This window comes from Sorex fumeus, unplaced genomic scaffold (assembly GCF_029834395.1).
Source record: "Sorex fumeus unplaced genomic scaffold, SorFum_2.1 ptg000034l, whole genome shotgun sequence".
NCBI classification, from domain to species: Eukaryota; Metazoa; Chordata; class Mammalia; order Eulipotyphla; family Soricidae; genus Sorex; species Sorex fumeus.
The window spans coordinates 37198453-37208902 of record NW_026606091.1 but is presented as its reverse complement, the minus strand read 5'-3'; the positions used below and the strand labels follow the sequence as shown (position 1 = coordinate 37208902).

The 10450-nt window shown below is 36.1% G+C and overlaps 1 non-coding gene across 1 annotated transcript; it reads right to left on the bottom strand.

Moving 5' to 3' along the window:
- Positions 1-9948: 9948 nt before the first annotated feature.
- On the bottom strand, positions 9949-10067 carry LOC130026742 (U6atac minor spliceosomal RNA). Its single transcript, XR_008792927.1, has one exon. It is a non-coding gene; the product is annotated as a U6atac minor spliceosomal RNA (small nuclear RNA).
- Between the last annotated feature and the right edge of the window lie 383 nt (positions 10068-10450).

Below are 10450 nucleotides of genomic sequence, written 5' to 3'. Positions count from 1 at the left end.
ATTGATGAAGAATGGGAGGACAGTGCTACAATACAGATACTGAGAGGCCATCATTTTGGTCACTTGCTCACTTTCAACACACATCTCAGAGCCTGAGAGATCTCTTCCAACCCATTATTGTCATAATGGTCCCTTCTCTGTCCAACAGCCCTCTGCCCCCATCCTTGAGGCAGGCTTTCAACCATGGACCATTCATTCTCACCCTTGTTTCTACTGTCCTTGGATGTTAATCTCTTGCTTTTTAAAAAAATATATCCAACAAATGAGTTCAGTCATTCTAGGTCTGTCCTCCTCCTTCTGACTTACTTCATTTAGCATGTTGCTCTCCATTTACATCCTTTTAAAAGCGAATTCCCTGATTTTATTTTGTTCTAACAACTGTATAGTATTCCATTGTATAGATGTACTATAGTTACTTTATTTTTTATTTTTTTTATTGAATCACTGTGACGTGGACCCTTACAAAGCTGTTCATGATTAGATTTCAGTCACATAATATTACAACACCCATCCCTCCACTGTATACATTTCCCAGCACCAGTGTCCCTGACTTCCCTTCCTCCCCCTCACCTCTATACCATCACTGTCACTGTCACTGTCCTCCCATTGTTCATCAATTTGCTCGAGCAGGCCCAGAAACATCTCCATTGGAGACTTTGTTGTTACTGTGTTTGGCATATCAAATACGTCACGGGGAGCTTGCCAGGCTTTGCCGTATGGGCGAGATACTCTTGGTAGTTTGCCGGGCTCTCCGAGAGGGGCGGAGGAATTGAACTTGGGTCAGCCATGTTGTCTGCATTCAAGGCAAACACCCTACCGCTGTGCTATCGCATAGTTTCTTTAATCAGTTGTCTGTTCTAAGGTGCTCAGGTTGTTTACAGATACTAGTCTTTTTGGAAAGCAATATGGATATTTGTCAAAAAACTATAAAGTGAGCTTCCATATGACCCCAGCAATACCACTTCTGGGAATATACTCCCAGGTTGCAAAAACACACAGTAGAAATGACATCTGCAGCTGTGTGTTCATTGCAGCACTGTTCACAACAGCCAAGCCACTTGTACCGCTAAAGAGAACCCTGAAGATCTTACATAAGCAATTAAAATGAAATTTCAAACTACCATTGATTGATAGCTAGTATTTATGTAAGCATTAAAAATTAATTCAAAATACTCAATTTGGTCTCGGGGTAACAATTTTTCTATTCCAATATCTCAAAATTCCAAATTCCTATATAAATTATGAGGAACATTCTCTCTACCTACTTTGGAACATCTACATAGGACTGTCACATAGAGCAATAATACGATTAAACCTTTAAGTATCCTTAACTTCCTGCCACAAACAATAAAAGTTTAAAGCTATAATTCCTAAATAGGGAAATTATATGAATTATTATGATTTTGGGCTGGAGCAATAACACAGTGGTGAGGCGTTTGCCTTGCATGCAGCCCACGTGGCCAACCCGAGTTCTATTCTTTCGCCCCTCTCAGAGAGTCCAGCGAGCTATGGAGAGTATCTCGCCCACATGGCAAAGCCTGGCAAGCTACCCGTGAAGTATTCGATATGCCAAACACAGTAACAACAAGTCTCACGATGGAGACACTACTGGGTTCGCTCAAGAAATTGATGAACAATGGGAGGACAGTGACAGTGATTATGATTTTAAGGTACAGTCATATGTCTTATTGATAATAAGGACTCAAGCACTGGCCAGGTTCCTAAAAAATATTTCTCCTTGGGGAAGAATGGGTGAAAAAAAGATACTACCAGTGCAGGGACATATAGGACTCTTGTACTCTCAAAAAAACTAAGTAAAATTTTGACAATCCTTTTTTTTTTTTTTTGGTGGAAATACCTCTCAAGCAGTCTTCAGGAAGTATTGAGTCCTAGTGGCTACTCCCAGCAGTATTGGAGGTGGTGCTGCTTGGGCCTTCTAATGCCAGGGACCGTCTGGGCAACCATCCAGCAGTGACATGACCATGTGGTACAGCAAACTGAACTCAGATAAACCACATGTTAAGAGATACCCCTTTCAACCCCTGCACAATCTCTCTGGCCTCCAAAAATGCTTTTGGAGACAGCAATTGATAACGTTGCTTTCACTGAATTCTGAGGCTACTCCTGACAATAAAATCTAAGAGTTATTAAGAATATCGTCTGAAATTAGAAATCTGACTCCACCATCTTAATTGTGGGACCATACTTCATATCTTTTTGTTTTGTTTGTTTGCTTTGGGGGATCCATGCCCTATGGTGCTCAGGGATTATTCCTAGAGGGACTCAGAGGACCATATGGGGTGCCATGGATCAAACCTTGCTCAACTGCATGCAAGGCAAATACCCTACTCACTGTATCAGTCCAGCCACCATGACTTTATATCTTATGATCATTCCCTTACCCATTAAGTTGAGATATTTTTACTTCGGGTTTATGAAAAGAATTAACTAGGCACTAAAACAATATTTGTTTATGCTACCTCAAACTACATTAGTTCTCACTGAGTACTAATATAAATTTTAGATACCTTCCAATGTAGAGAACATTGTACAAAGCCAATAAATATGGTTTATTTAGTCTTCTACCATTATTGGAAAATACTATACTTCTTAGAAATATCTTATAATTACCTCAGTATTAACCAAAACTTCATATTCAATTCAACAACAACTCAGATTCTAGCACTGATTATTTTGTTTGCAGGTGACTTTTGGAAGAGAAATCATTTGACATGTGTTTTGAAATTCATTTTTGATCTCTTTGTGACTTGTCACTTAATTTCATAACTTGTTTCCAAGAAATGAATTCTTTTATTAAGAATTCATACATTAGATTTTAGTCCATGTCCTTAGGACTTTTTGTAACTATTGAAATGTCTGTAGAATGAATTTGATTTTTGCCCCATTGCTTATGATCAGATTAGTTGCAGAAGTAACAAAAAGCTACTTCAAGTCTAAAACTAACACTAAACCATTACCACTGACAATAAAAAGGATATTTCTTGGCAAAAATCAGAAAGACAATTTTAGTTTTCAAAAGTGTCCAACTGAATGCTCTAAGGAATTCATAAGAGTTGTTATTTCTCTTCCATTTTCTACACTGGGCTGGAGCAATAGCACAGTGTGTAGGGTATTTGCCTTGCATGCCGCCAACCCAGGTTCAATTCCTCCACCCATCTTGGAGAGCCCGGCAAGCTACCGAGAGTACCTCGCCCGCACGGCAAAGCCTGGCAAGTTACTCATGACATATTTGATATGCCAAAAACAGTAACATGAAGTTTCACAATTTGTTGTGAGACGTTACTGGTGCCCGCTAGAGCAAATCTATGAACAATGGGAAGACAGTGCTACAGTGCAGTGCTTCGTACACTGATATAAAGAAGGAAAGGCAAAAGAACTTTTAACAACTTGTAACTATGTTTACATATAATAAAATTTGAGTCACTACAGCTTTCAGTATAACTCACAGGATGACATCTGCAATTACTAACTTAGAATATTGCTAAAGAGAGAGTTGTAAGGTATGTAGAACTGGCTTGATCAATTTACCTGTTCATCTTCTATCAGACATGAAAAAAGTTATATTATACCATCAACCAAAATCCTTATAATTCACTGTGCACTTGAGATTTCCAAGTCATTATCTGAGGGCAAAAGTTATTTTCCAGCATAAGTAAAGTAAAGTAAAGGCCCTCCCATTGATCGTCGATTTGCTCGAGTGGGCCCAGTAACGTCTCCATTGGAGACTTTGTTGTTATTGTGTTTGGCATATCGAATACTCTCGGTAGCTTGCCGGGCTCTCCGAGAGGGGCAGAGGAATCGAACTCGGGTCGGCCATGTTGGCGGCTTGTAAGGCGAACACCCTACGGCTGTGCTATAGCTCCAGTATATTTGAATATATTTCTATGTTCAAGTCTTGGTTAGAACTAAAGCCTGAAGTTGATGAGCCCTTAAAGAACAAAGAGAAATCATTCTCTGTTATAACTCAAACTATGCTGCATTCTCAAATGTTAAAAAAAATGTGGTGGCTTTTTATATAATGTGTAATTGCACATCTTACTCCAATGAGAATACAGCCTTCCCCTCACACAGCAATAAGGGCTAATCTTTGGTTTCTGACTTGGGCATAGCTCTATTTTCATTCAGAAGGAATATAAAGATGGCTGACTCACATACATTTCTGTGCTTTAACATTTCATTCCTATTACTAACTACAGCAACTTAAAATCTGAGAAGTTGAACTGTCAGTGAGGTAACACATTCTTTTCTTATTCTCTCATAACTGTTTTCATTAAATGCGCTTCACGTAGTACAGCCCTTTTTCTCCCCCAGAGAATCAGGCAGCCACATGACTTAGCTTCAGCAGCGTCTGCGGGTGTCTGTGAGAAGCAGTCAAATACTCCAAGAGGATAGCAGAGGAGTCACTGGTATTTTATAGAAAATCTCTCCAGCTTATCAAAAATGTGTCATAAAGAAAATTAATTTTTTAATGGTTAAGGACTCCAGTTGAACTCATTTTGGAGACCAAAGGGAAATCATATTTTTTAAATCTCACATAAATGAGTTCTGTGATCCATTAAGATCTTTTTTCTGTTGTATATTTTTTTGGTAGTAAAATACATTGATCATTCCACTCTCTAGGGCCCTTATAAAAGATAGAAAAGAAAGGAAAGTGAAATGGCATGTGACAATTTTCAGTAGCTGATTCTTTGTCAGAAAATCATAATTCATTATATGTATTATGTCATTCGTGATTCACATTTTTAAATGTGATGGCAGTAAATATAGTTAGAGGCACAGACTTTGCAATCAGTTTCAAATGAGTTCATATCTATTCACTAACCTGGTCACAAATATCAGTTAATCCCTCTGAGTTTTAGTGTCTTTTGTAAATAGGAGTAAAACAAGTCAGAATTTTAAAACAAATTATAATAAAATTTTAGCTAAAATTACATAGCAAATATTCAATGAATGGAAGAAAAAGATTAGGACTATCATTTATTTAGAAGATTTTAAAGGTGAGGCTCAAAAGTGAAATAAACTGTCTAAACCACAATAGATATTATTGGAACTATACTTTAATAATTTTTAACCTATCTTGTCCCAAAGCCCATGCTTCTTCATTTAAAAGTTTCTCTAAGATTTAGTGCATAAACTATATAACAAAATTCAAATGAAATATTACTATGGTTTAAATGTTTTTTCACCCCTTAGAGTCATATATTGAAGGTTAATTCCCAATGTGGCGCTATTTGGGAGATGCAATCTTTATGGACTGATTAGGGTTAGATTAGATAAAAAGGGTGGAAATTACCTGATGGATTAGGGACTTTAAAATAATAGGAGAGTGTTTTCCCCCACTATGCCCATGTAAAGACATAATGAGACATAGCTGTGTCCAAGTCGATAAGACAGTTACCACCAGAATCTGACTATGCTGTCAACTTAAAACCAGACTACAGTTTCCAGAGTTGAGAGTAAATGAACTTCTATTCAAGCCACCCAATCTATGGTGTTTACTTTGACAGCTGGAAGTAACTAATGATACCTATTCTTTAATTCTATCAGGAAAAAGAAAAATACGGGCAACTATTTTCTGCCCTTGTTTGTTTGTTTTATGTATGTGTTGAATAATGTATGTACGTTCTCTGTTAGTCCTCCATATCTTTTAGAAATAATCTGGATATCTCCTGAGGAGTCAGTGGGTAAATGGGTGAAATTGAAATGTCATATAATTTCATGCAAATAATGGTCACATAGATGACAATATGAGTCTGTAAACTGAGTAGCTTCCTTTAGAAGAGGCAGAACCAAGCATGACCATAACTGACAGAATTATACACTTCATAGATGTTTACAAGGATTAGTGATTTTTCAAAGTCACACATCTATTAATCGATAAGACTAGGATTTGCAAAGCATAATGCATCCTGCATTCTAAGTTCAGGCTCAAAAATAATATAAATTATGCTGCTAGACTCTTGTTCTAACCGTGGTAAAATATATTTTATACATTCATGTCAAATACAGATGCACAAAAGAATCTATGCATTAAAAATCTATTTAATAAAGGTGAAAGAATAGCAGTATTTTAGGCAAAAAGGATGTTCTAGTTCATATTGTTTTGAAGTGTCACGTTGATAACTGTATCTTATGAAGGTCTATTCCAATTTTTATTTTGAAAGATGCATCTCAAATGGAATGAATTTACTTCCCTGCATCTCAAAGCATATTTGTTTTCATGTTTCTTATCTTAGAACATGGAGGGCCCACTGCCTTATCTGAAAAAAATTGTTGTTAGAATTTTAAAATCTCAGTTCATATATAGTGACCTCCAGATAAGATTCCCTTGCCAATACACCTGCACTTTAAATTGACCCTTTCTCTAGAAAAAGTGTTCCTTGTATAAATTTATATGGGAATGATCATGCAGTGAAATTGTAGAATATTAAATGGAATATTAATATGTCTGTCTTTTCTGCCAGAGTAGAAACTTGTTGCACACAGGAAGTACATCTTGCGCACATTAAATAAAGACCCTTTTTCACAACACTTAGAGATGAGATGATCACTAATTTTGTTTAATCATGTTACATGGAAACTATAAAAATAGCAACCTAACTAGGATTACTTTGAAAAGTAGTTCCTTGTTGAAAAAACAAGAGATAGATATCTGTGAACAAATACAACACAGATTATAATATCTTACAGTTTTAAGAAAAGTATGTTTGGTTTCTTCAGTTATAATTTCCAATTCATAATTGTATTTTAAGGCAAAATTAGTCAATTATAAATTAAAAACTTCAATATTTATAATGAAAAGTAAATTTTTTGTGGGGGATACCACCCAGGATGTGCATGGCTTCCTTTCTGCTATGTGCTCAGGGATCACTACTGGCAGGCTTGGCACCGTGAGAAGAGCCAGGAACTGAATCCTGATCAACAGCAGGCAAGGCAAGTACCCTACCTGCTGTACTTTCTATCCATCTGACCCAAAAACTTAGACATTTTAAATTAATTTTATCTACAGCTTTAAAAATAATGTTCGACTTCTGACTTCACATTTTTCTTCATATTTTAAATAATTCTGAAGTGACTAAATTCTACAGTCACTTAACTATTAACTTTAAGTACAGTTATTTGAATCCAGATCATATTTTAAAATTACATTGAGTAGTTCCAAACTAGTTGACTTGAGAGTTAGTACAGTGGAGAAGTTACTTGTCTTGCAAGTGGCCTACTTAGGTTAAGTCTCAGACTCCATATGTGATCATCTAAGTACCTAGTAATCCTTGAGTATAAAGCAAGTAGTAAGCCCTGAGCACAGCTGGATTTGGCCCGAAACAAGCATATCACCCTGGAAAAAACTTCATAACTAATCACAATTCCACCAGAGAAGGAATAGTTATGCAATTTAATTCTCTTTCTCTGCTTCCTGATATTTTTACTTTGTAAATTGGATTTGAAAAGCACTTTTGACAAAGATCACCGACTTTACATGCAAATTTTTGTTGCCTTTAAGCTTAACTGCATCCTTTAGCTTGTGTTCCCTAGGCAAATAACAAAAGTCAGTCGAATCATCCACAAAGATAACATGAAATACTCCCCAATCCAACTGACATTTCCGTACTACTATTGTTTAGAAAAAAAAATCTGCAAAATTTCACAGAATATTTGCAACTTGCAGGGCTTTATTCTAAGACCTTCATTTTATAGAGGCTTCTGATTTCTTAAAAACATACATCAGCCTTTATTTTCTTCTAAATTTTTCATTTTTATATTAAATGTCTGATTTAGAAGATTGTCGGTGGTATTTGGAAGGCTCTCCACTTTATCTGAATTTCATTTCACTCACCTTGCCGTGTTTCCACTATTTCACACAGTTGGTGCTTCCCTCTATGTCCCCTTGGAGGGTGAGAATGAAAAACTGTAATGGTCATTCAGATACAGGATGCTCACTGTGAAGATTCTGGTAGTTCTGAGAGTATTCATCAAGATAAATTGGTTTTCTGGCAGGTTGTTCTTGAAAGTAGACATTAGTGCAGTTGCTGGTGAGCTGGGGTTTTCATCTATTCTCATCCACTTGACTCTTCCTATTTCTCAGTTGTGTTTATTATTGACCATAAATGGTGTTAAAAATGGACATCTATAAACTACTAGGTTGAAACATTATTCCTCTTATGCTTAAAATTATATGAGAGGGTTTCCTTAAAAGGAGTGAAATGGGACTGGACACATATAATGCTTACTAGTAGTACAAGTAATGCTTACTTGTAGCCTAGGAGCTACTTTCCACAATACATGCCCGACCAGGCAGGACAATTCAGTTCTCCCCCGCAGCACAGAGCTAGTCATGGTCAACAGTGGAGCAGGTCACCAAAATTAATTCTAGCAGTGCTTGAGGCCATGTGGTACCAAGCTTCAATGTCAGGACCTTCCACGTATCCCTGATCCCTGAGCTGCCAACCACCCTGCAAATAACCTATTTATTCATTGATATAATTCAACTTTGATATAATTTTTCAGAACCACCTCATTGGTGCATGTTATGAAGTGCAGTAACAATTGAGTCTGAACAAGTTTAAAGCTGACTCCCTTTTCATACCCTTCATTCACTTTTTTCTCGCTTAAGAATCAACTTTGTCTTAAAAGTGTCTGCTAAAAGATGGAGAAATATAAAGATACATACATATATGGAGATATAGCTAATGTAAATAGAAACGTGATACCTAAACTGGAATCCACACACAAACACATATTTAACTATGTCTTAATAAATACATTCCTCCATCCCTCTCAGAGAGCCCAACAAGGTATTGAAAGTATCCTGCCGCATGGCAGAGCCTGGCAAGCTCCCCACGGCGTATTCAATATGCCAAAAACAGTAACAACAACTCTCACAATGGAGTCGTTACTGGTGCCCACTCAAGCAAATCGATGAACAATGGGATCACAGCGCTACAGTGCTATTTAATAAATACATTGAAAGAGGTGGCAGACAATCTGATCTGTCAAATACATTGTGTGTGCCCCTATATTACAATTTTACAATTCAAAAACACATAGAAGTGACATACCCTGGAACTTTGATTACATATCTAAGTTTTCTAAGAATAGGAGGAGAGTATTTTGGTTGAGGATAGGAGTGTCTTTGAGGAAGAGGCAGAGAAGAAATAACATAAGGATGGTTATGGAGGGTCTTTGGCACTTTGGTGATAGTGGAAGTATTTGTTTGACATAAATACTATTGCAACCCTGATAACTCAGTCATAACAGAATAAACAAGTTAGGTATAATTAATAGCTGTTAACCACACAATATAAACAGAGGTGATTATTTCATCTGTTCCTGACTATTCCTAGAATTGTTAACCCCCAATTCACTTAAGTAAGCAGAAGTACATATGAGAATTAAGTTTAAAAGGATGTCTTGACATATTCTATAACATGAATAATACTTAAAAATTATTATGCAAAATACAAGATGCAGGTCACAAAAGATGCGTGTTTAAATGAAATATTCAGAATAGGCAAATTATCAATAGAAATAGTAGGTAAGTGATTGAAAACAGTAGGGGAAAAGAAGAATAAAGAGTGAGTGCTAATTAGCTCTGTTTCTTTGGAGGGTAATAAAATTATTCTAGAATTAAGCAGTTATGATGATCAAACAATTCTGCAAATATTCTAAAATCAACTGAATTGTATACTTTAAGTGAATTAATTTTATGACATGTGAAATATATCTCAATAAAGTTGTTATAAAAACACACACATATTAGCACATACTAAAGCATCTTAAGTGTTGTCATACAATGTTTATACCTTTATAGAACCAAAATCTTTTAAAATAATTTTATCTATTAATAATTATTTACTAGAAATAAACATTTTAGTTAAAATCAGTTATATCACTTGCTTTAGATATAATAGACTAGTGCCTAATTATTTTAATAATGTTTAGCCTTGCCTATCTAAACACTGCCTTAACCGTATGCGTGTTGCAGGCCGAAGCCTCTTCCATCCTTGTCAAGGAGAGTGCTAACCTTCTCCACCCCTCTCGGAGAGCCTGGCAAGCTACCGAGAGTATCTCGCCCACACGGCAGAGCCTGGCAAGCTCCCCGTGATGTATTCGATATGCCAAACACAGTAACAACAAAGTCTCCAATGGAGACATTACTGGGCCCGCTCGAGCAAATCGATCTAAACACTGAAAATAAAGTGTCAATATTCATTGCTTGATAAATTATAAAATACCTCTCTCTTTTAGCTGTTTCAATAGTTTTTCAATACTGTTTAAATTAATTTGTAATCCCTAGTTACAGACTGCTAGGAATTATTTAGATTTTAAAAGAAAGATTACTTAGAAAAGTAAAATAAAAATGTATATAAAATTTCTTGTTTTCTCATCAAATTACAAAAAAGGTTGCATTTTCTGAAGGATTTACTTTTTG